Source organism: Halichoerus grypus, chromosome 10 (assembly GCF_964656455.1).
Source record: "Halichoerus grypus chromosome 10, mHalGry1.hap1.1, whole genome shotgun sequence".
In the NCBI taxonomy this organism is placed as follows: Eukaryota; Metazoa; Chordata; class Mammalia; order Carnivora; family Phocidae; genus Halichoerus; species Halichoerus grypus.
This window is the reverse complement of record NC_135721.1, coordinates 327,293-353,397: the sequence shown is the minus strand read 5'-3', so window position 1 is coordinate 353,397 and position 26,105 is coordinate 327,293. Positions and strand designations below refer to the sequence as shown.

The 26,105-nt window shown below is 45.1% G+C and overlaps 1 long non-coding RNA gene and 1 pseudogene across 1 annotated transcript; one reads left to right on the top strand and one right to left on the bottom strand.

Annotated features, from left to right (window-relative positions):
* Positions 1-9,610: 9,610 nt before the first annotated feature.
* LOC144379319 (galectin-1 pseudogene) lies at positions 9,611-12,615 on the top strand (annotated as a pseudogene).
* A 10,374-nt stretch (positions 12,616-22,989) lies between these two features.
* LOC144379324 (uncharacterized) lies at positions 22,990-25,898 on the bottom strand. Its single transcript, XR_013442137.1, has 3 exons — positions 25,649-25,898; positions 25,023-25,163; positions 22,990-24,474 (listed from the first exon to the last, which is right to left on the bottom strand). It is a non-coding gene; the product is annotated as an uncharacterized LOC144379324 (long non-coding RNA).
* Between the last annotated feature and the right edge of the window lie 207 nt (positions 25,899-26,105).

Sequence of the window (26,105 nt, the reverse complement as noted above, 5' to 3'; positions counted from 1 at the left end):
TCAGATAAATGATTTGCAAATATCTTCTCACATTTAGTAGGTTACCTATTCATTTTCTTGATGGTTTCCTTTGCTGTGCAAAAGCTTTTTTACATTGTTGTAGTCCCATTTGTTTTCGCTTTTGTGGTTTTCTTTTTTTAAGGGGAAAATAAAATTTATTTTTGTTCTTTTTCACAGCACAGTGTCAATGAATTAGGTAAATGGCTAGTCCCATATGCTTCTACATATATCTTTACAAAAACATATCTTAATGAAAGAAGATGTTACTTGAAGGACGCTTTATACATAGTGTAGTTTCATTGAATCGAGAAAAGCTCTATTGTTTCTGTTGTCAGATTAAAAAATCATCACCAAGACCTACATCAAAGAGCTTACCATCTATGTTTTCTCCTAGGTGTTTTATGGTTTCAGGTTTTATGTTCAAGTCTTCAATCCATTTTGAGTTGATTTTTGTGTGTGGTGTTAAGATAGGGGTCCAGTTTCATTCTTTTGCATTTGGCTGTCCAGTTTTCCAAACACCATTTATTGAAGAGATTGCATATTTTTGGTTCCTTTGTTGACCACATACACATGGCTTTATTTCTGAGTTCTCTACTCTGTTGCACTGATCTATGTGTCTGTTTTTATGCCAATACCACATGACTTTGGTTACTGTAGCTTTGTCATATAGTTTGAAATTGGGGAGCATAATGTCTCCAGCTTTGTTCTCCTTTCTCAAAATTGCTTTGGCTATTTGGGGTCTTTTATGTTTCCTTCCATACAAATTTTAAGATTCTTTGTTGTATTTCTATAAGAATGCCATTGGAATTTTGATAGGGACTGCAATGAATATTGTATATTGCTTTGGGTAGTAAGGACATGTTAACAATATTAATTCTTCCAGCCCATGTATATGGAATGTCTTTCCATTTGTTTGTCTTCTTCAATTTATTTCATGAGTGTCTGTGGTTTTCAATACACCAATCTTTCACCTCCTTGGTTAAATTTATTCCTAGGTATTTTATTCTTTTTGATGTAATTGAAAATGGAATTATTTTCTTAATTTCCCTTTCTGATGGTTCATTATTAGTGTATGGAAATGCAACAGATTTTTGTGTACTGATTTTTATCCTGCAACTCTACTGAATTCATTTATTAGTTCTAACAGTTTTGTTTTGTTTTTCATGAAAGCAGTCTTGTTGATCTGGCTGAGTCCTCACACACTGGCTGGCAGGGGTGGGTACAAGCCATTGAGCCAGTGACCTCCCTCACCCATCAAGCCTGCCAGGCTTTTCCATGTGGTTATAACAAAGTACTCAGGAAGAAAAGAGAATCATGTGAGGGCTGGAGCTGGCCCACACTGCTCCTATCTCCTCTAGAGCTAGAGCTAGTCATAGACCCCTGGCCACAGGGGTTTAGGGGATGGGGATAGACTCCAAGGTTCCATGGGAGGAGATGCAAAGTCATTGCAGGAGGAAAGGACTTGGACAGTGTTGCCAACTACCCACCACAGCCATTTGTGAGTTCATGAAAAATAGTAATAATACTAACAACCAGGAGCATGGGCTCCACAATCAGAAATGACCCAGTGATCACACTGAGCTGTGCGTGCATGTGTGTGTGAGTGCCCCAGGTGTGCACTCGCGGGACTCTCACTACCTGCCCATTCACCTCTCTTGACAAACAAGAAATCTGAGAATCAGAAGTTAAGACGCTTGTCTATTATCACTCTGTCTTAATGCAAATAACTATACTCTTTTTAAAATACTACCACAAACAGAAAATAAAGGCAATAAGACATTTTGCATGCAGTTTCGAGTCAGGTAGTTTTAAAATGCAAGATGTATCCTATAAGTTGTGCATAATGAGTACAAAAATATGTTGAATAAAAATAATAGATGAAGTAAACATGTAAAAATTATTGTACCAAGGTCTGTCACACAATTAGCTCAGTTATTATTTCCAAAATATGTAGTCCATATGAAGTGACCACAAACACACAGGGATGGCTTGACATGGTGGAAGGCACCAGGACCGTGAAGCTAGATAGTGGGCTCTGAGTTTTGTCGTCATTCGGAAAGTAGAGAAAAATGTGTATGTAGCAGGTATGTGCTAGAACGTGGGGGGACGAGACCTAAGACCCACTAGCACACAGCTATGCCTGCAAGTGCGTATCCTACACCTTCGTAGGAAACAGGTGTAGTCTCCACAGTTTGCAGCCAGGTAGCCTCAAAATAACCACACCTCCCTCTCCTGAAGTGAGTGTTCCATGAGTTAAGGACCCCAACTTAATTGAGGAGCCATTGGCCTCTAAGAATGGGATTATGGGTGAGACGAGTGAATTTGCTTGCTCGCCCTGTGATCTGACCAATTGCATGAGATGTTTTTCCTCTCTCAAACCAGCTGTACCGTTAGGTGGAGGCAAGACCCCAATAAAACACAGATGCTGACTGCTTCAGGAACAAGCTTTCCCCGGGAATGTAGTTTCAAGGTCTGAAGCACGGATTATTTCCCCAAAGCAACATGATTGTTACGCATGTTTAGATTCCCAAGAACATTATTTGAAAAAGCCTGCTGACAAAATAGATTCGTGTATTTTGGCTGTGATCAGCGCCTCGTTGGACTGGCTTCCCTTCCGCAGGGAAATGCGAAGTCTGAGATGCACACATTTCCAGAGTTCTGCAGGCAAACCGTTTATATTAACTTTACATGCACTGATCTATTAATAAAGATATTAACATATATTAAGAGATATATATTAAGATATATGAAGTCTTACTGAATTTTGTTTTCAGTTTCAATCCAAGATGCATTTTGGTTTTATTGATCAATCTATTCATATAGCAATACGCCTTGTTATAACACAACACCATTATGTTTTTTATTATATTGTAAGCAAACCCAGATATACTGTGTCTATTTTACACACAATTTTTGCCTATTTTGTATAGTCCTGGCCTGAAAATATTAACTTTAACAATAATTTCAAGAATCTACATTTAGCAAAGACATGAAACACTTATTTATCTGGAAACTTTGTGAAAACCTACAAGTACTTGGTAGTAAATGTGAAACCCAATTTCATAATACAAACTCTGCAGAGCTGACTTTTCTCATAGGTAGTAATCTATGAATCAGAATAACAGGTTCCAATATCAGCCTCTAATTGATCTTCACTAAGAAATTGATGAAAACTTTCTTGATTGACTATGGTATTTTTAATAAGTGGTTTGGTGGGAAAACCTATTTAGATCACCATTTTACCACGTGGAAATAAAAGCCATATTATGAAAAAGTTAAGAATTAAAAAGTGATAAAAATGAAACCTAGAAGAAACTATAACTCATCATATCTCTGAACTTGAAAAATCCTCTGAACTTAAAAAATGTTGGAAAAAAAAAGGATAAAATAAAAGATCAAAAGATTTAACTGTATTATAAGAAGCTTGCTTGTCATTGTAAAGGGGTGAATGCAGGAACTGTTCAGAGAGTGGGTCATGTCTCTGCAGATCCCACTGAGGCTGCATCACACCCCACAGACCACCCCATCAGGATGGGCAGGGAGGCTCAGGGGGACACAGAGGCCCCTGGCAGGAAGAGGAGGGCATCCCAAGGGCCTGAAAGGGGAACCACGCAATTGTGATGGATGTTTGACTCGGTATTTCCCTGGGGAAGGACTCAAGGAGGGAAGGAGACAGACTTAGCAGATTATTTGGTCCCCAGGCAGCAACAAGCAGCACCAGGATGACAAGTTGGGGTGTGAACAAGAAGGACAGTGTGGTGTGGACAAGGAGGTCGGTGCTGTGTGGACATGGAAGATAGTGTGGTGTGGACATGGAGGATGGTGTGGTGTGGACATGGAGGATGGTGTGGTGTGGACATGGAGGATGGTGTAGTGTGGACATGGAGGATGGTGTGGTGTGGACATGTAGGAGGACAGTGTAATGTGGACATGGAGGATGGTGTGGTGTGGATGTGGAGGATGGTGTGGTGTGGACGTGGAGGATGGTGTGGTGTGGACGTGGAGGATGCTGCAGTGCTGATGAGGGGGACACTGGGGTGAAAAGAAGAAGGGCAGTGCAGTGTGGATGTGGAGGATGGTGCGGTGTGGATGAGGGGAAAATAGTGGGGTGTCGACGAGAAGGGCAGTGCAGTGTGGATGTGGAGGATGGTGTGGTGTAGACATGGAGGATGGTGTGGTGTGGACGTGGAGGATGGTGTGGTGTGGACGTGGAGGATGGTGCAGTGTGGATAAGGGAGACAGTGGGGTGTGGACATGGAGGATAGTGCGGTGTGGACGTGGAGGATGGTGCAGTGTGGACATGGAGGACAGTGTGGTGTGGACGTGGAGGATGATGCACTGCTGATGAGGGGGACAGTGAGGTGTGAACAAGAAGGGCAATGCAGTGTGGACGTGGAGGATGACAGTGGATGCAGAGGACACTGTGGTGTGGACGAGGAGGATTCTGCAGGATTCATGGATATTTTGGAGACAGAACTGCAAGTCCGCTGACAGATGGGGCAGGTTAGAGGCAGGAAAAGGGCACAATGCACTGACCCCAGGTTCTGCCTGGGAGGAAAATACTGATACACCTTCTCCCTATGTCCTCCAAAGAGAAGGGAATCCACACCTCTGCACACGTACATAATGATCCTTTGTTTGAAGGTCTTTCTGCCCTTTTCAGTAACATTTGTGTTTTCTTCAGTGCTGTTTCAAATAAGATCCCATCGATGACTTCTCAAGACATCCATGCGTATAAATTCATTCTTCCTGACGCCCTTGGTCTCAGGTGAGACACCAGGCTTCCACATCCCACATTCTGTTAAGGTGGGCTGTTAATTCGTCCACCACCGTAGACTGTGGGCCTCCAGGAAAGGGGAATATGTCCTTTCATCTCTGATGCTCCTGCATAAAAATAATACATGTTGAATAGATGCTGAATGAACATATGTTTCTATGTATCCAAATTTATTATAAATTTATATACATGATGCTGTTGGGTACAGCATCTCTTATATTTTAGCACATTTCCTGCATGAGAGCTTTCAGATAATGCTCATTCTGGCCTCAGTTTGTGTTTAGATTAGCTTTGCTTCTCCAAAGAAACCCCTTTCTCTGATCATCTTTGATCTTCTCCCTGTTGCTTTTTCTTTAGGAATTTAAAAAGAAGGAAGGAGAAAGAAAGAAAGAAAGAAAGAAAGAAAGAAAGAAAGAAAGAAAGAAAGAAAGAAAGAAAGAAAAAAGAGAAAAAGAAAAAGAAAGAAAGAAAGAAAGAAAGAAAGAAAGAAAGAAAGAAAGAAAGAAAGGAAGGAAGAAAGAAAGAAAGAAAGAAGGAAGGAAAAGGAAGAAAAAAAAGAGAGGAGAGGAGAAAAGGGGAAAGGAAAGGAAAGGAAAGTCACCTTTGGTGTTATGGACTGAATGTGGGTGAGCTTTCGGGAAGTGGCTAGGTCATCGGGGTAGAACCCAGTGGATTGGCTCCCTGGGGGCTCCTCAGCCCCCCTTGTGCCAGGACAGGGAAAGGAAACAGCCAACTATGGGACAGGGGTACAAAGGCCCTGTTGTTTAGCCCCTGTCTGGGGTCTTTGTTACGGCAGCCAGAGCTGAGGAAGGGACCTGGGTTACTCAGTGTCAATCCCCTCTCGCTGGACCCAGATCTCTACCCACCCAGTTGGGCCACCAGTGATATATGCCCCTAGTCACACTTCCACATTTAAAACTTGGGAGATTTAAAAAGAAATTAAAAAAAAAAAAAAAGTCAGGGGGGAAAAAAGCAAGATTCCATAAACTCAGCAAGAATTCTATTTTTAAAAAACTGTCATTTACAAGAAATTGAAAAGATTTAATTTCCAGTATCATCAAAAGATGGGTTCAATAATTCGAAAACTATTTCCTTTGGAAGCACTTGAGTCCAACATATAATTTAATTGCTGTCCGTTAACCGAGTGACAATGTGGGCAACAAGTTTTTAAAATGCAGCTGCATTTTATCCACAGCTTTATGATCATAAAAACATGGCACTTCATAAGCTCGTAGATCTTGCTTTTTGCAAAATCTGCATTTAACATTTTCAAAGCTTAGTTTTGTCCTTCAAATTCATCACTGACGTACTTTCCTTCCCCAGCCCTGCAGCCCTACACTGGAGTTGGAACTGAACTTGCATGAGGCAGATGGTCCCCCAGGAAACATTAGCTGCAAGCTGCCCTTCCAAGCCCCAGCCTGCACACACTATGGAATTCTCCAGAAGCCCACCATGATGAGGGAAGGTCTTGTCTAATGACCCATTTTGGAGGAACAACATGGTCTCTGAAAATGCAGCTCAACATGCAAACGTAGCCCCCGTGAGTGATGACCAACATCACGAGACTTGGCTCCTGGCATAGCAGCCGAGCAAAGAGAGCTCCCGGCGGGGTGCTGGAGGTCCCCAGCCTCTCCTCACCCATTCGTGACGATCAAAGGGTGCTCCTGCATGCTGTCCGTGAACCATGCTCCTACGACCTCCTGAGACCAGAGGCAGCCAAGCCCAGCTCGGCCTCCCTGTGCTGACCCACCCTTATTCCCAGGATGATTCTGTCTGGCGGGACCCAGAGACAGGGGGGCCCAGTTACTCCTGAGGTCTGAAGGAGAGAGCAAGGCTGACATCCTGGATCTATGGTGATGTCTGCACCGCACACGGTATCGGCCATGTCAACTACCAAAACATGCCTCCGGCAGCCGTTCTCACGGCATGTTACTGCTGTTTGCCTTTGGTAAAGTGCCTCCCTCCCTATTAAGTCAAGCATGGCCATCCAAGCAGTGATTGAAGATTCCAAGGAGCTTTACCACCTGTGCTCAATGAAAAAGCAAAACTATTTTTATAGCACCTTGCTTGATCAATAACAAGCTTCTCTTGAACTACAGAGCCTATCCTTTTAACTTAAACGTTAGCAAGGAACAGCTACATACATTCAGGACATGTTCTCTGGCACATTATGTGTAACAGAATCAAAGGTGGCTTCATTGTTGACTGCTCCAGCCAAATGCCCCAGGAGCACACCCGCATGTGACCAAGCTGGACTTACGGATGGCTACGGCGAGGGGGACGCTAGCCACACAGAAGCGTTGGACAGAGTTCTGGGAAGGGCCCGCTGTTGCATTCGCCTTGCTTTAGGTGAGTCGGTTTAAGGAAGCAGGACTCTGCTCTGTGCTGGATGCTCCCAGGGGCAGGGCCCCAAAACATCTCATGCAGGAGAGGGGGGATGGAGTGACAAAGACATGCAGCTCGCACGCCCTCTGTCCAGGAGAGGGGCCCTGGGCAGTTTGTGGCTTGGACGATGTCCATGTTTTGTCTGTTCAGGTGTGACTGCCAAGGGCTCTTGTCTCTGTCTCGATCCGTGACTGATGACCAGATACTGCGTCTTCCGAAGCTGCTGATGGCCACGGGAAAGCACCCGCCCTGTGCGAGACCAGGTCCTGGATGCTGGGGTTTGCTTCTTCCTTCCTTGAGACTCACGAGTGTAAATTCTAACCCACGTGCTTTGCTAAGTGTAGAGTCATGATGGCCAAGAGAGGCGAAGTGGCATGTGGAAGGTCAGACCTTACATCTGAGCCTGGGATCCAGAGTCCCCAGCCGTCTGCCCTTCTCCCACTGCCGTCCTCACTGACGTCAGGCTGGAGGACGACCTCTGCTGTGCTGAAGCCCCCATGGCCTCTGGCTCCGTTAGGCTCAGCATTGTTGGGCCTTTTCATGGCTTTGTCCCCCAAACACCGGCCCCGGGACAACTCTAAATCAGGCTGTCTGGGTTAGACCCAGTCGCTGGCTTAGGGTCTGAGCTTGGAAGACCTCAGTTTGAGGACCGGCTCTGCTAACTACGGTCAGGCCATTTCGCTGTCTAACCGGTAAGGGCTCGGGAGCCAGGCCTCCATCGGGGGGGGATGGAGCTGGAAAGAAATCGAGAGGCTGTCACATTGGTCCTGCTCCCACGTCGCTGGGACTCTGGCTCGGGGTCAACTTCAGGGCTCTCCGGCTCCACCCGGGCTCCCTGGAAAGTCAGGCTTCTGCAGAATTAGCTGTGAGAAGAGCCTGTACTCGGAAGCCTCTCCAAGCTGCTGGAAGAGAAAGACGAGGTCCAGATGCAGGGCGTCCGTCCCCCCCAGCTCCCCAGCTATCTGTCGATAGGGAGGGAAGCTTCCCTGCTGTGGCTGGCTTGTCCCCCGAGCCCCTGCCACCCCCAGGCCACTCTGCCTGCAGGCCTGCCGCCACCACGGCTCTGCCTGGGTCCGGCCCCAAGGCCGGGAGGAGATAGCTTGGCAGTGGCCCTAGTGGGCCGGGAAGGCCCCCTGACTGGATGAGCTCACACAGCCACACATTTTGCCCATTTCCCAAAACTTGTTCTTTCCTCCCTCAATACTCAGAACTGATCAGGTGACACACACATTTCTTCTGATCTTCAATTTGACCGAAGCTGGTGAATTGTACTTGATCAGAAGCATGTTTTCGCTCTCTTCCTCTCTCTCTGGGCTTTCTGAGAGCTTCCAGGGAAATCCCTCCATGACTATTCCCAGAATCACAGGGTTGTTTTGACAACTGAGTACACTTTGATAGTAGTTTAGATAGTACCCGCGTTCATTCAACAAACATTTAGGAAGTGCTGAAGGCCGTGCATCTCGGCCGTGCTCATTATCTTGTTGACAGGAAGGGGCCATTTGCTGTCGTTGTGAAGGCAGAGAAGGCCCCAGGAGGCCCAGCTGAGGCTGTGGGTACCCCAAACTGCAACGCCGGGGTCCCGCCTTCATTGCTCCCACGTTATTCCCAAACATACGACATATTTCTGGTGTGGCCATCATGGTGAAACATTGGCGTGTTTCTGTCTGTGTCCCTGTGTTTGGATCTCCTCTTGCGGTGTTTGTAACACGGTTCCTACACGTGTGGGAACAGAGGGAAAACCTGCATGCTTCCCATCAGGTGATCACCATGTCAGGACCTGCTCTTAGGTAACCTCATTTGGTCCAGAATGAATCCCTTCGATTAAGTGTTAGTCTCCCCATTTCACAGATGGGGAGACTGAGGTTCAGGGAGGTTAAAGCATTTGCCCAAAGCCGGACGTGAGTAGGTGGTAAGCCACTGCTGTGAACACCGCTCATTTTGTCTCCACAGCCTGTGAAATCACTGTTTGATTTTTCACGAGACAACTTCGTTTTCCCTGGTGGAGAAGCGAGAAGGGTGGTGGGGGCTGCCGGTGCTCGTGCGAACGTCGTTAGTGATGATGACCATATTATTATATCACCATTTGCTTGGCTGCTTCTTCAGACCGGGTGTCATGCAGAGCGGTTTTTCAAACAAGGACATTTTCAGTCCTCTTAACAACACTGCAGGGTGAGTAGTACCAGCCCCCTTGTATTGAAAGAAACTGAAGCACGACTTTGAGGAGCCGGCCCTGGTCTCGCTGCCGGCCGGTGGAGAAGCCGCCAGACATCAGTCCGAGTTCCCAGTGGGTCTCACGCACCTTCCACCTGCCATGCTGCCACACGGTTAGAATTATGGTTTGGAATGGGAGCGCCATTTCTGCGTGTGTGTGTGTGTGTGTGTGTGCGTGCGTGTGAGATCTGTGACCCCACTGTGCAGTGAGCGTGAGGCGCGGCTGAGGGCGCAGGCATGGGGCCAGATGCCGAGGGCACAGCCAAGCGGAGGCGGTCGGTCCCTGGACGATCACAGTCTACGAGAGGCTCTGTCCTCACTCCGCTCTCGCCTGCTGAATCCCGGGGCCTTTGCGCCGAGCTTCACAAGGGGAGGGAGAGGCGAGTGCTGAGCGCGGCGCTGGGAACACGCGGGCAAATCAGCAGGACGGCGGCAGAGGTGAGCTGAGCTGCAGGCTGCGGCGTGGCGGACTCCTGTTCCTCCGAACCTAAATCCCCGCAGGGAGCCTTCGGCGGCTCCTTCCAGGACAGACCGAGGGGCTCCCTCAGGCTTCCAGGTCCCAGCATTGCTTCACAGGAAGGCAATCCCGTGTCTGTGCGCCCCGAAGACCCAGTCCCACCGGCAGTGACGGGGCGTCTCCTCCAAACCCTACACTTAGCTCAGCGCCTGGGACATGTGGGCGTTCAAGTACTATTTGTGGAATGGACAAATAATGAAAACACCAATTCTTTTCATTCAGCCTTTGATCAGTTGAATATATTATGGCTTGGGTTTGGACCGAATGTTTCCCTGGTCATGTTGCAAACATCCAAACACTTGGAGACTTAGGTCAACAGACATTCAGGAGATTCAGGAAGCCCACCCCCAGCCCTCGGGCTCCATAATATCTGATTCATTAACTGAAGAGGAGTCAAAAGATGTATCCTGTCACCTTGAATCGAGTGTTAATATCTGAGCATAAAAATATCTAAGCAGAGATACTGCATTTTTTAAACATTTGGCAAAATGGTTTCTTTCTTTAATTGCACTACTTCCCCAAAATTAAAAAAAAAAAAAAAAAAACTCATAGCAAAAGTCTAACATTAGAGAAACGAGGAAAATATCTCTGTCCTCCGGCTTTCTTTTTCATCCTAGAAAACTCGCTCTCCTAGAGTTTGAGTTCCTTGCCCCAGGCCCTCACCCGCAGGGACGCCCCAGGAAGCTGGGCAGAGAGTGACTGTGTTCAGCGGCTTCACCAGCTCTGAGGAGAACACACCAAACCCATCGATTTAATACGTTGCAAGCCCCTGCAGAGTTGGCTTCTCAATTCGTTCTCATATATAACACGGAAGCCTTAACAGAGAAAAACATTTGAACATGTAATCCCTTCCTGTGTCATGGGAACAATTCTATTCCGAAATCAATGATGAACCCTTTGTATATCCTACTAACTCAGGTCCAAGCAAAATATTTTGGAACACCCCATTTAAAAATATTTATACCATTCACATTGAAAACCTTTTTCTCATTTATTCTTTGAAACAAACCTTGTGATTCAGTCATTATTCTCCATAGTTTACGGATCAGAAACAAAGACATGGCAGAATCAGGATTCACGCAAATTCCCAAAATTCAGGTCCTGCTCTCTTCTTAATAATTTCTTACTGAGCTAAAGGGACAGGAATGCCATCATGCTGATTTATGTAGAATAAATTTATGATTAAAATCATATTTATTCACAGGACATTTCATCAAAGAAATTCCTGTCTTTGCTAGCTCAATGATGATTATTGTCTCTACAGAATAGGATGAGGTATTTTGAAATTTTACAGCTCCTTATAAATTCACAGATAAAATATATCTGTAGCAAAAAATTAAAGTGTAGAAATTACATGAAATGAACCTCAACAGAAGAGAAAGAAGTGTGTAACTGTATTCCAAGGCAATGGGATGGTTTTACATGGGTACACTAATTCCCTTGCTCAGAAAGATGGGGGAGAGACAAAGAACTAGACCAGAACTCTGTATATGCATGTGCATGAAGAGATCAGAGACCCTCCGAGACACTGAGTACCTGTGGGCCCCGGGCGGCCGCCTCTTCCCCGGGGCACCGCGGATGCCAAGATGATGTGACTCAGCAAGCTTTCCACAGGCTTGTGGGTTGGTCTGTCCAAAGTTCCGCTGTAGAAGGTCTTTGGACAAGCTTTTGTTAGTATTTTTTTTCATCATTTGGCACAAAATTTGGAGTCCATGACCTGCCATAGATGAGGGGCCCTGCTAGATTCCCTGGCTTTTGAGAAAATGTACATAATCTCCCAAAAGATGGAGGCAAGTATTTCATGAAAGTCAACATTCATACATGATAAAGAAAACCTTTTAGCAAACAACAGATCAAAGGAAGTATATAATATGTTAAAGGATGTCATCAGGAAAGAAAGACAGAACACCCACCACAAGCATTACTCCTGTCGGTGAGAAGTCGAAAACTCGAAAGCCATGATGGCAACAGTCATATCAACGCCCAGCATTGTCCTGGAAATCCCAGGCAACTCAAAAAGGCAATAAAAGGTAACTCAGATATGATGACCAGATTGAAAACATGCATTGTCATTATATGCAGAAGACAGGCTATATGTGGAAATCCAAAAAAAGTGTTTTAAAACTAATTTTATTTCTATAAGACAGAACAGAAAATAGAATAGCATCCCAAAATACCACAAAATGTTAAATACATAGAAGAAATCTACAAAATGTATGCATGGCCACTAATCAGGAAATTAATAAAGTTATATGTTTAGTTAAACGCTAAATGGAGGGCGATCTCTCTGGTGGAGTCTTCTGGCCGCAGGTCCCACAGCCTGCCGGAGCACCTTCCTGTCCTCGGTCGTGGCTTGTGGTCTGAATCTCCCACCCGGGAAGCACCTCGGAGTGCTTGTGAAGCTGAGAGCCCTGAGCTGAGCCGGGGCAAAGACAGCTCCAACCTGTGCCCACGTGCCAACCCTGGCCTTGACGTGTACGGGGACGCCGGCACCGCCGTGTGTGACAGCCAGGGTGACCGGGCCCGGCGTGCCGAGCCGCGGAGCATGCCTCTCCCCCAGCCAGCAGCTGTCACGCGGGTGTGCCGCTCCTTCGGCCAGGCCGACCTGACCCTTAAGCTGCCAGAAGAATGCACACCCAAGTCCCCTGACCACCTCAACCTGGAGGCCGTCAACTACCTGGCGGCCGACGGCGACAGCAACATCAGGTGCGTGGCCTCTGACTGAAGTCAGCTGGCCCACGGCCCCTAATAAGGCAGCTGCGTCTGCTCCCCTTGGAAAAATAAAATAAAATAAATGGAGGGAGACTCAACGTTGTAAAGATGTCAACTATTCCCAAATAAATCTGTAGATTCAGTGAATTATCAATTAATATGCCATCAGGACTTGTGCTTGTGTATGTTGTAATTTTTTTAAATCTGAAATTTATATGAAAATGCCAAGAGTAGATAAGACAATTCTGAAGAAGAGGCATAAAGAAAAGGCACTTGGTAGACTTTCTATGAAGCTGCCATCTAACATGAAGACAGTAAAACATATGCTTGGAGGTAGACAGACCAAGTGATGGGAAAGAAGGGAGAATACACAGTGAACCATCCTTGGACACTCATCCTATGACAAAATGGCATACACAAAATATATCCTAAGTAGAAGTAGATTAAAATAGGAAAGGTGGAAAAAATGAAGATCTGGAGGACAATCCTGGGAAATATCTTCAGGCTGGGTTAGGAAACATTTAACAAGACATATGAACACTAAACATAAAGGAAGTGATTTATTAGTCAAACTATATTAAAATTAAGAACTGTGTTCACAGAGAGACAACAGCAAGAGAGGAAACAATTTAAAGGAGCATGGGAGAAAATATTTGGAGCACTTAGAACCAGAAAAAAGAGTTATATTCAGAATATATAAAGAACTCCTACCAGCAGAGGGGCAGAGATACGCACACAGCAGGTCTGAAAACCGCCTGACACTCTTGACAAACGTTGAACGCCACCGTGCGTCAGCAGCTTCGCTCCAGAGACACATGCCCTCAGAGCAAGGACACACGTGCAAATATTTGGACAAGAATATTCACAGCAGTATAATTCATAACAGTCTGAAATTGGAGATAATCCAAACACCCACCAACGATAGAGTGAATAAACAAATTGCGATATAAACATTCGATGCAATATTATGTAGTGATAAGAAGGAACAAATCACAGCGACATGTGACAACAAAGATAAACCTCACAACTAGAATGTCAAGCAAAAGAAGCCAGACACCAGCAATATATTTTAATGATTATGTTTATATAAAGTTCAAAACCCATCTCCAGTGTTAGAAATCAAGAGTGGTAACTTGGGGAGGGGATGGGAGGCTAGCAACGGGGAGGGGCACGAGCCCCTAATCAATTTCTGGGGACTGAAAAGTCCTATTTCCTGAACTTGAGTGGGGGTCCTGGTGTGCACTCACTCTGAGATCATTCAGTGAGCTGTCCTTGGGATTGGTACAGTTGTATTTATTTATGTTGTACTTCAATACAAAGTTGAAAGGGAGAGAGACCACGGCTGCTCTTACTAGTGTGATGATCAAGAAGGTCAAAGTGCTCAGATGCTGGATACACGGGCCAGAAGCAAGGGGCTTCCTGCTTGGAGGAGCTGTGGGAGAGAGAATAATCACCCATCACACCAAACATTTGTCCTCAACACTAGAAAAATCTGCAGTTGACTTTGGTTGAGAAGTGACAAGTTCAGGCTGAACAGGTTTGTGGGAGCATGAGAATGGACAACTGCCGAGTTTGAACTGCCACTTACTTAGGAGCAAATGCTGAGGAGACACTTGCTGATGTGAGCCTGGGGATGTCTGCCTGGACATGTAAACACAGAGGAGTCTTCAACATGAAGGTGGCATTTGAAACAGCAGTAGATGAGATTATGCAGGGAAATGTTGCTACGGAAGAACAGAGGCCCCTGGATGGAATCCCATGAACCCAGCACTTAGAGGCTAGGGAGAGATGAAGCGAAGGGGGACAGCCTGGGAGAGCAGACCGTGATGGAGGAGGGAGGCTGCGAGTTGGCAGTGGACGTGCCCATGTGCAAACTGGGGGCTGGGACAAACTGGTGAGTCTAGAAACACCAGTCGTAGAGGTGGCATTGATTGGAGGTAAACATACCAGAGCTTTTCCCGGAGCTGCTCTAGGGTGAGAATTAATTCATGGCTAGTTTTCCTTCCTTATTTTTCTCTATTTTTCTTTTTCTTCTCTTTTAATACATTCTGAGTTTTCCAAGTGTCAGATAGTGAGGTGAATTATTTCATAATTCAATAGTTATGTTTAATCAAGAGTACTTGCAATTAAAGTATAACTTCTTCACTGAAAAGATATAGCAATAAATCAATAGAATACATATGTATATGTACACACCCACAAACAAGGTGGGGATTAAATTTTTCAAAAGAAAAAGGTACAAGACATAAAACATGTAAAAGATAACCACTGTACCTTGTTATCAAAAATGATTTGAGGGGGGGCGGAGCAAGCTGGCGGAGGAGTAGGAGACCGGGATTTCGTGTGGTCTCAGGAATTCAGCTGGATAGGGGATCAAACCATTCTGAACACCTACAAACTCAACAGGAGATCGAAGAAAAGAAGAGCAACAACTCTCTGAACAGAAAAGCGACCACTTTCTGGAAGGTAGGACGTGCGGAGAAGTGAATCCGAGGCGATATTCGGGAGGATAGACGGCGGGGGAGGGGCCTCCGTCGGCCGCTTCTGGCAAGTGATAGAGCCGCGGAGCACAGAATCGGAACTTTTAGAGTCTGCTCCGCTGAGGGACGTCACTCTGGTGGCTAAGTGGGGGTGGAACCCTCGCGGGACAGTGTGGTCTCAGGACCCTCGGGGTCACAGAAAGACCGGGGGTGCCTGAGTGCGGCAGAGCTCCCAGGTATCGGAGCAGGGAAGCCGGCTGCAGAGACGGAGCCCAGGCGCGGGCTCTCAGCTCGGGGTTGTCATAAACCGTGATCCGCGGCACAGTCGGGCCACTGCTCCTCCAGCAGGGACCCAACAAGCGGCAGATCCGGGGACACTCACCTTCTTCCCCCGGGAGGAGAGGCGCGGGAGCGCACCGCGGGGATCTGCTGGGTTTGGAGACTCCACCCGGGGTCGGGTGCCAGATAGAAAGGCGCGGTCACAGGCCGGGTGAGCGCGGAGTGCGGCCGGAGACCGGGGACACGGGAGTGACTGACTGCTTTTCTCTGGGGGCGCACTGAGGAGCGGGGCCCCGAGTTCTCGGCTCCGCCGGGGCGGAGACTGGGAGGCCGCCATTTTCACTCTCCGCCTCCAAAGCTGTACGGAGAGCTTGCAGGGAACAAAAGCTCCGGAGAGCAAACCCGAGCAGATGACTTAGCCCGGACCGGCAAGGGCGGGGCGATTCCGCCTCCGGCAAAGACATTTGGGAACCACGGCAACAGGCCCCTCCCCCAGGAGATCAGCGAGAACAGCCAGCCAAGACCAAGTTTACCGATCAGTGAGAACGGCAGAACTCCAGCGCTAGGGGAATACTGCACAGAGAATCCGTGGCTTTTTTACCACGATTCTTTAGTCTTTCAAAGTTAATTTTTTTTAACTGTATTTTTTCTTTTTTGAATTTTTCTTTTTCCCTTTTTCAACCAAGTCTTATCAATCCCTTTTTTAAAAAAAAACATTTTTATTTTTCTTTTTTAGAGTCATATTCTATCCCTTCATAGTAGTTACCCGTATTTTTGGCATATATATATAAGTTGTTCTCTCTTTAAAATTTTGAGATAGTTTCTTCTAACAGATCAAAATATACCCTAAATCTCTATTGTATGGTTTTTTTCTACTCCCTTGCCTGATCACATTCTCTCCCCCTTTTTTTTCTCTTTTTTGTTAAATCCTCTTCTTTCTTTTTTCAAACAACTTCTTATCAATTCCTTTTATAAAATTTTTTATAATTTCCATCTTTACAGTCATATTCCATCCCTTCATCATATCAACCCTTATTTTCGTACATATATAAGTTTTTCTTTCTTTAAAATTTTGGGAGGCACTTTCTTCTAACAGACCAAATACACCCAAAATGTAGTGTGTGGCACTGATCTATATACCAGCCTGATCATATTTGATCACATTCTGTTTTTTTTTTTGTTTTGTTCTGTTTTTGTTTATCTTTATCTTTTTCTTTTCCTTTTTTTTTCTTTTTCTTTTTTCTCTCTTTCCCTTTCTTTTCCCCTAGTTTCAGGTCTTTTCTGATTTGTTTAGAGTATATTTTCTGGGGACGTTGTTACCCTGTTAGCATTTTGTTCTCTCATTAATCTATTCTCCTCTGGACAAAATGACAAGATGGAAAAAATCACTTCAACAAAAAGAACAAGAGGTAGTACCGACTGCCAGGGACCTACTCAATACGGACATTAGTACGATGTCAGATCTAGAGTTCAGAATCATCACTTTAAAGATACTAGCTGGGCTTGAAAAAAGCATGGAAGTTATTAGAGAAACCCTTTCTGGAGAAGTAAAATAACTAAAATCTAACCAAGTAGAAATGAAAAAGGCTATTAATGAGGTGCAATCAAATATGGGGGTGCTAACTGCTAGGATAAATGAGGCAGAAGAGAGAATCAGTGAGATAGAAGACCAAATGATGGAAAATAAAGAAGCTGAGAAAAAGAGAGATAAACAACTACTGGATCACGAGGGCGGAATTCGAGAGATAAGCGATACCATAAGACAAAACAACATTAGAATAACTGGGATCCCAGAAGAAGAAGAAAGAGAGAGAGGGGCAGAAGGTATAATGGAGCAAATTATAGCAGAGAACTTCCCTAATTTGGGGAAGGAAACAGGCATCAAAATCCAGGAGGCACAGAGAACCCCCCTCAAAATCAATAAAAATAGGTCAACACCCCGACATCTAATAGTAAAACTTACGAGTCTCAGAGACAAAGAGAAAATCCTGAAAGCAGCTCGGGAGAAGAGATATGTAACCTACAATAGTAGAAACATTAGATTGGCAACAGACCTATCCACAGAGACCTGGCAGGCCAGAAAGGTCTGGCAGGGTATATTCAGAGCACTAAATGAGAAAAATATGCAGCCAAGAATACTATATCCAGCTAGGCTGTCATTGAAAATAGAAGGAGAGATAAAAAGCTTCCAGGACAAACAAATACTAAAGGAATTTGCAAACATGAAACCAGCCCTACAAGAAATCTTGAAAGGGGTCCTCTAAGCAAAGAGAGAGCCTAAAAGCAACATAGACCAGAAAGGAACACAGACAATAGACAGTAACAGTCACCTTACAGGCAATACAATGGCACTAAATTCCTATCTTTCAATAGTTACCCTGAATGTAAATGGGCTAAATGCCCCAATCAAAAGACACAGGCTATCAGATTGGATTAAAAAACAAGACCCATCGATATGCTGTCTGCAAGAGACTCATTTTAGACCCAAAGACACCCCCAGATTGAAAGTGAGGGGGTGGAAAACCATTTACCATGCTAATGGACACCAAAAGAAAGCTGGGGTGGCAATCCTTATATCAGACAAATAAGATTTTAAACCAAAGACTGTGGTAAGAGATGAGGAAGGACACTATATCCTACTGAAAGGGTCTATCCAACAAGAAGATCTAACAATTCTAAATATCTATGCCCCTAACATGGGAGCAGCCAATTATATAAGGCAATTAATAACAAAAGCAAAGAAACACATCGACAACAATATAATAATAGTGGGGGACTTTAACACCCCCCTCACTAAAATGGACAGATCGTCTAAGCAAAAGATCAACAAGGAAATAAAGACTTTAAATGACACACTGGACCAAATGGACTTCACAGACATATTCAGAACATTCCATCCCAAAGCAACGGAATACACATTCCTCTCAAGTGCCCATGGAACATTCTCCAGAATCGATCACATCCTAGGTCATAAATCAGGTCTCAACCAGTACCAAAAGATTGGGATCATTCCCTGCCTATTTTCAGACCACAATGCTTTGACACTAGAACTCAATCACAAGAGGAAAGTCGGAAAGAACTCAAATACATGGAGGTTAAAGAGCATCCGACTAAAGAATGAATGGGTCAACCAGGAAATTAAAGAAGAATTAAAAAAATTCATGGAAACCAATGAAAATGAAAACACAACTATTCAAAATCTTTGGGATGCAGCAAAGGCAGTCCTAAGAGGAAAGTATATAGCAATACAAGCCTTTCTCAAGAAACAAGAAAGGTCTCAAGTACACAACCTAACCCTACACCTAAAGGAGCCGGAGAAAGAACAGCAAATAAAGCGTAAACCCAGCAGGAGAAGAGAAATAATAAAGATCAAAGCAGAAATCAATGAAATAGAAATTAAAAGAACAGTAGAACAGATCAACGAAACTAGGAGCTGGTTCTTTGAAAGAATTAACAAGATTGATAAACCCCTGGCCAGACTTATCAAAAAAAAAAAAAAAAGAGAAATGACCCAGATCAACAAAATCATGAATGAAAGAGGAGAGAACACAACCAACACCAAAGAAATACAAACAATTATAAGAACATATTATGAGCAACCCTATGCCAGCAAATTAGATAACCTGGAAGAAATGGATGCATTCCTAGAGATGTATCAACTACCAAAACTGAACCAGGAAGAAATAGAAAACCTGAACAGACCTATAACCACTAAGGAAATTGAACTAGTCATCAAAAATCTCCCAAAAAACAAAAGCCCAGGGCCAGATGGCCTCCCAGGGGAATTCTACCAAACATTTCAAGAAGAATTAATACCTATTCTTCTGAAACTGTTCCAAAAAATAGAAATGGAAGGAAAACTTCCAAACTCATTTTATGAGGCCAGCATTACCTTGATCCCAAAACCAGACAAAGACCCCATCAAAAAGGAGAACTACAGACCAATATCCCTGATGAACATGGATGCAAAAATTCTCACCAAAATACTAGCCAATAGGATCCAACAGTATATTAAAAGGATTATTCACCACGACCAAGTGGGATTTATCCCTGGGCTGCAAGGTTGGTTCAACATCCGCAAATCAATCAACGTGATACAATACATTAACAAAAGAAAGAACAAGAATCATAGGATCCTGTCAATAGATGCAGAAAAAGCATTTGACAAAGTACAGCATCCTTTCTTGATCAAAACTCTTCAGAGTCTAGGCATAGAGGGTACATACCTCAATAGTATAAAAGCCATCTATGAAAAACCTACAGCGAATATCATTCTCAATGGGGAAAAACTGAGAGCTTTCCCCCTAAGGTCAGGAACGCGGCAGGGATGTCCACTATCACCACTGCTATTCAACATAGTATTAGAAGTCCTAGCCACAGCAATCAGACAACAAAAAGAAATAAAAGGCATCCAAATTGGCAAAGAAGAAGTCAAACTCTCACTCTTTGCAGATGATATGATACTTTATGTGGAAAACCCCAAAGACTCCACCCCAAAACTGCTAGAACTCATACAGGAATTCAGTAAAGTGGCAGGATATAAAATCAATGCACAGAAATCAGTGGCATTCCTATACACCAACAACAAGACAGAAGAAAGAGAAATTAAGGAGTCGATCCCATTTACAATTGCACCCAAAACCAGAAGATACCTAGGAATAAATCTAACCAAAGAGGCAAAGGATCTGTACTCAGAAAACTATAAAATACTCATGAAAGAAATTGAGGAAGACATAAAGAAATGGAAAAACATTCCATGCTCATGGATTGGAAGAACCAATATTGTGAAGATGTCAATGCTACCTAGAGCAATCTACACATTCAATGCAATCCCCATCAAAATACCATCCACTTTTTTCAAAGAAATGGAACAAATAATCCTAAAATTTGTATGGAACCAGACAAGACCCCGAATAGCCAGAGGAATGTTGAAAAAGAAAAGCAAAGCTGGCGGCATCACAATTCCGGACTTCCAGCTCTATTACAAAGCTGTCATCATCAAGACAGTATGGTACTGGTACAAAAACAGACACATAGATCAATGGAACAGAATAGAGAGCCCAGAAATGGACCCTCAACTCTATGGTCAACTAATCTTCGACAAAGCAGGAAAGAATGTCCAATGGAAAAAAGACAGTCTCTTCAACAAATGGTGTTGGGAAAATTGGCCAGCCACATGCAGAAGAATGAAACTGGACCATTTCCTTACACCACACACAAAAATAGACTCCAAATGGTTGAAAGACCTCAACGTGAGACAGGAGTCCATCAAAATCCTAAAGGAGAGCACAGGCAGCAACCTCTTCGACCTCAGCCGCAGCAACTTCTTCCTAGAAACTTCGCCAAAGGGAAGGGAAGCAAGGGCAAAAATGAACTATTGGGACTTCATCAAGATAAAAAGCTTTTGCAAAGCAAAGGAAACAGTCAACAAAACCAAAAGACAACCAACAGAATGGGAGAAGATATTTGCAAATGACATACCAGATAAAGGGCTAGTATCCAAAATCTATAAAGAACTTATCAAACTCAACACCCAAAGAACAAAGAATCCAATCAAGAAATGGGCAGAAGACATGAGCAGACATTTTTCCAAAGAAGACATCCAAATGGCCAACAGACACATGAAAAAGAGCTCAATATCGCTCGGCATCAGGGAAATCCAAATCAAAACCTCAATGAGATACCACCTCACACCAGTCAGAATGGCTAAAATTAACAAGTCAGGAAACAGCAGATGTTGGCGGGGATGCGGAGAAAGGGGAACCCTCCTACACTGTTGGTGGGAATGCAAGCTGGTGCAGCCACTCTGGAAAACAGTATGGAGGTTCCTCAAAAAGTTGAAAATAGAGCTACCATATGATCCGCAATTGCACTACTGGGTATTTACCCCAAAGATACAAAAGTAGGGATCCGAAAGGGTACGTGCATCCCGATGTTTATAGCAGCAATGTCCACAATAGCCAAACTGTGGAAAGAACCAAGATGTCCATCGACAGATGAATGGATAAAGAAGATGTGGTATATATACATAATGGAATATTATGCAGCCATCAAAAGGAATGAGATCTTGCCATTTGCAACGACGTGGATGGAACTGGAGGGTATTATGCTGAGCGAAATAAGTCAAACAGAGAAAGACATGTATCATATGACCTCACTGATATGAGGAATTCTTAATCTCAGGAAACAAACTGAGGGTTGCTGGAGTGGGGGGTGGGGTGGGAGGGATGGGGTGACTGGGTGATAGACACTGGGGAGGGTATGTGCTCTGGTAAGCGCTGTGAATTGTGCAAGACTGTTGAATCACAGATCTGTACCTCTGAAACAAATAATGCAATATATGTTAAGAAAAAAAAAAGAAGAAGATAGCAGGAGGGGAAGAATGAACCGGGGGAAATCGAAGGGGGAGACGAACCATGAGAGATGATGGACTCTGAGAAACAAACTGAGGGTTCTAGAGGGGAGGGGGGTGGGGAGATGGGTTAGCCTGGTGATGGGTATTGAGGAGGGCACGTTCTGCATGGAGCACTGGGTGTTATGCACAAACAATGAATCATGGAACACTACATCTAAAACTAATGATGTAATGTATGGGGATTAACATAACAATAAAAAATTGTTTGAAATATCCCAGTTCATTTCTGCATGCCAACTGAATGCCTGCGTGTGCATAATTCATTTAACTGAGGCCTCCTTTAGTTGCTACTGATAGGTTGTCCATGCAATGCCTAGGGCCTAGTGATTTGGCTTCAGTGAGCAGGAAGATGGGGCACAATATAAAATGAGTAGCTTTGGGCAGGTCGCCAACACTGCATTCCTCAGTCTCTTCATGTACAAAGCAGAGACAAATCGATCTGCCCTATTATACCCAAAATTTATGAAAGAATCAAGATAATCGATTCTTGATACTCTATCTGCAAATGTCTTGTTAAACTGAGTAACACACATGTCATTTTATGGAGATCATTTTAATTTTCATTGTTACTCTTTGCATTCAGAATTTTAATGAGTAACTTTCTAAGTTATCTGTCACAGGGATTTGGGGCTGACACAGTAAAATACTATAGACTGGGCAGCTTAAACAACTAGAAATTTGCTTCTCACATTTAGTTTTGGATGTTGGAAGTCCACAATCCAGGTTCCGGAAGGTGGGTATCCTTCTGAGGCTGCCGTTTTGCTGTGAGCTCCCATGACCGTCTCCTTGTTCAGGGAGACAGAGCTCTCTGGGAAGGTACTAATCCCATCACAAAGGCCCCAAGGGCATGACCCAGCTCCAAATACCATCACACTGGGGGGTTAGAGTTTCAACTTATGAACCTGGGGGGACACTAATATTCAGTCCATATATACTTGTCTACTAAAGAACAGACTTCCCTTCTAGTTATTCATTGGAAAGAGAAAACTTTTTTTTTTTTTACTGGTAAGAGGATAAAAAATCTCTGTCGCCCCAATTGACCCACCATCTCCAAAAGAACAATTCTATTAAAGCCAAAACTTAAAAGCTCACTTTTAATTTTCCATAGTTCCTTACCAAACTCAGCTTCAACCCATGTGACTCTATGATGGTGTTCATTCCTTTTTTAATTAGTTTTTGACTCTCTTAGGGTAACGAAGATATTGGCATTAACACTTTTCAAATGCCATTTATTATCATTCCAAAAATACACTATTTGCAGAGCTACCTGATGACAAGGCCAGAATAGCACATCATTAATGGCTTAAGTAAAAGAAAATGTATCAATTAAAGCATAGGTCTTTTATAAAAAGATAATAATTAACCAAAAGCCCACATGTTGGCAGATACCATTATTTCACAGCCGATTTAATTTGGTGGCAACACAACTGATTTTGGAAGCAAAACTAATTGGTGCTTCAGACGGGCATGGCACTAGAAATAGGGTTTTCTTATGTTGGAGGCTGAGATGCACTGTTGACTAAAAACATTCATTTCTATAACCAGCAACCCTGAAGTCATTCTTCACAGAGAGGATCAGAGAACATTCGTCTCCATGGCAGCCCAGCCTAAGCATCTGTTCCTGCTTTTAGATGCTGGATATTGCTCAGCTGAGAGGCTGCTGAGGCGTAGCTCTGTCACCAAGACATAAGTGATTGACTTAATACCCCCGCTTGGAAGCTGGACATCTAAAATGTAGCAATATAGACTAATTAAGCAGACCCATTGTTCTCCCAAAACAGTAAATGAGACCAAAGTAAAAGAAACAACCCATTTAGCCCAGCTTGTGGGTGCCAACCCCACAGGGCACTGTGCTGGGTGCAGGGAACCCAACGTGATGTCGAAGAGACTGGTCCCCAGGTGCCATGCATGCAAGATGGAAAGTGCCAGGTGATGCGGGACAGGGCCAGGGAAGGCTTCGTGAGGGAAGGACGTGACCTGGCCTTTGAAGAACAGATAGAGTCTTCCCAAGGAGGGAAATTGTGGGAGACGTACATAGCTGTGTAAATAGCTCTGTTTAACGAAGTGCACAATAGTTAAAGGGAAGTAGAGAAAACATAAGTTCAAAAGGTGGCTAAAGCCCCTGAGAACAACTTTGGAGTCGGGTTATATTTATATTTAAAAGGGATTGGAAGTCAGTGATGTTTTGAGAAGGGAATGACGTGATCATAGCTGTACTGTGTATATTTTATCAGATAAACTAGAGAGAACTGAGCAGTGGGAAGATATTGATGCCATTTGGGGGACAGTCCAGGCAAAGGGTGATAAGGACCCAAATAGTAGTAGCTTCTGAGGGAGTGCTGAGGAAGCAAGCTTGTGGGCAACCCCACAGAGCTTGATCTGACAGTACCTGGGGTCCCCCACACGGGGCTTCCAGAGGAAAGGGGCCCCGGACCCACATTGTGGACGTGAGCCAGATCAGCCTCAGAATCGAGGAACACAAAAGGTCTGGAAGTCAAATGAGCAGGCACATAAGGACGTAACGAAGTCTGGCCATCTCTTGACGATAGCTCGGCTTTGGAGACACGGTCCTCCTGAAGGGGAGGCTGCATGCTGTGCAAGAGGGGCCCTGGAGCCACGTGTCCACGCTGGGCGGGGGTCCAGCCCCTCTTGCACTTCTGAGACAGGGCTTGATGACACCTGTTTAGCCCTTTCAGGGCTGGCATGGCAATCGAGAAAGAAACACCTATTAGAAGGCATTTAGCACAGGCTTTGGAACAAGAGGTTAGAAGACAGGTGCACATGTGTGCTGGCTGGTCAGTGCAAGTGTTGGAGTGGAGGCTTCAGCCTGCTAAGCCCTGGGGCACACACGAACCATGTGCCAGGTGCTATGCCCATGCTGTCCAGGAGTGAGCAGGAGAGAGACCACGGCTCCCCACTGGACTCGCAGCATGATGTGAAAGGAACGGAGATCGACATGTGGAATGGGGTTAGACTGGAAACGGGGTCTGGAAGCACTTAGAGGAACTGCCTGATACTCGCTTTGTGTGAACACAGGTACCCTTGGTCCCTGCAGAAGTGATGCTCCCAAGCACCTAGACGGCTCCTGACAGTGACTGTAAGATGCTCAATGTACCTTACATAAAGGGGAATAGTCCAGAAGGAATCTAGGAGCCTCTGCAATGGTGACTAACATTTCGTCCGTTTCTGCAGCATTAGCAGGACGTTTTCACCTGAGTTTCATCCCACACCCCCTCCCACACCCACCTCAGAAAGAGTGCCCCGGGTCGAAGGGGCCGGAATATCGAACTGTACCCGGACCTCCTGATCGTCCTCTCTGGACAGAGCGACTGTCTTCTCCCAGTTGGTCCTCAGCGCCTCATGGGAAGAATCAGCTGATTTCCCCTCCTGCTGAGGAAGATGCTGGTCTCAGGGGAGGCCCGTCTTCCCACAGATGACAAACTGAGCCTCGTGTTTGTTGCGCAACAGGGAGACGGCTCTGCACCTTCCCCCGAGGCCCCCCGCAGCCCACCCCCTGCCGCACACATTCGAGCAAACACGAAACAGTCAGGCAAGTCCTGCGGGAGAGGTAAGGGCAGAGATCATTCAGAAGCGGGTTGCACGAGTGTGCTAACCCCTCCGCTTTCTGTCCTGTGATCGTTCCCAGCCTTGGGCAGAAGCTGCCACGTGCCTCAGGGGAGGGGCCGCGGCAGAGGCAGAGGAATGAGACACAAGATGTTTAAGGTCACGTTTGTGAGAAGATAAATATGTAAACTTACAAGCAGGTGTGAGTTCACACGCGTACACACACAGAGATGCATATGCACACGCACACACAACAAACATCCATGCGCGTATTTGTTGTTAAATCCCCTGAGTTTTTCTTAACTTACCAAACGGCCAGACCTGGGAAGGTTTCTGCAAAGTGATGGGCTCGGGATACGGTAAGGCAGCTCTACCCACCCAGGAGAGGCCTCTGGAGCCAGGAGCAAGGAAGCCGAAGGACAGGAGTTCACAGGGCATTCTCCTCCTTCCGACTCTGCAGGCTGGGCTCTGTGGGGGTCCCAGCGGCGCCCGTAGGTGAGCCCTGGGGACACAGACAGAGGCTCCTTGATGTCTGCAGGTAACCGGGGAGCCCGTGCTGCTGAGCAGAGGGCTGAGGAGACAGGAGAGCCAGGGAGGGGGGCCAGCAGCGCACCCTCACAGGCATCAGGCCAGACCGGCACTGCGCCCAGAGAAAGGAGGGGATGCCCGAAGATTGCCTATACCCCCCAAGAAGCTGAGTCAGCCTGAAGCTCAAACACCCTGACTCCTTCTGGTGCTCAGCTTGGGCGTCTGTCCCCCACCTAT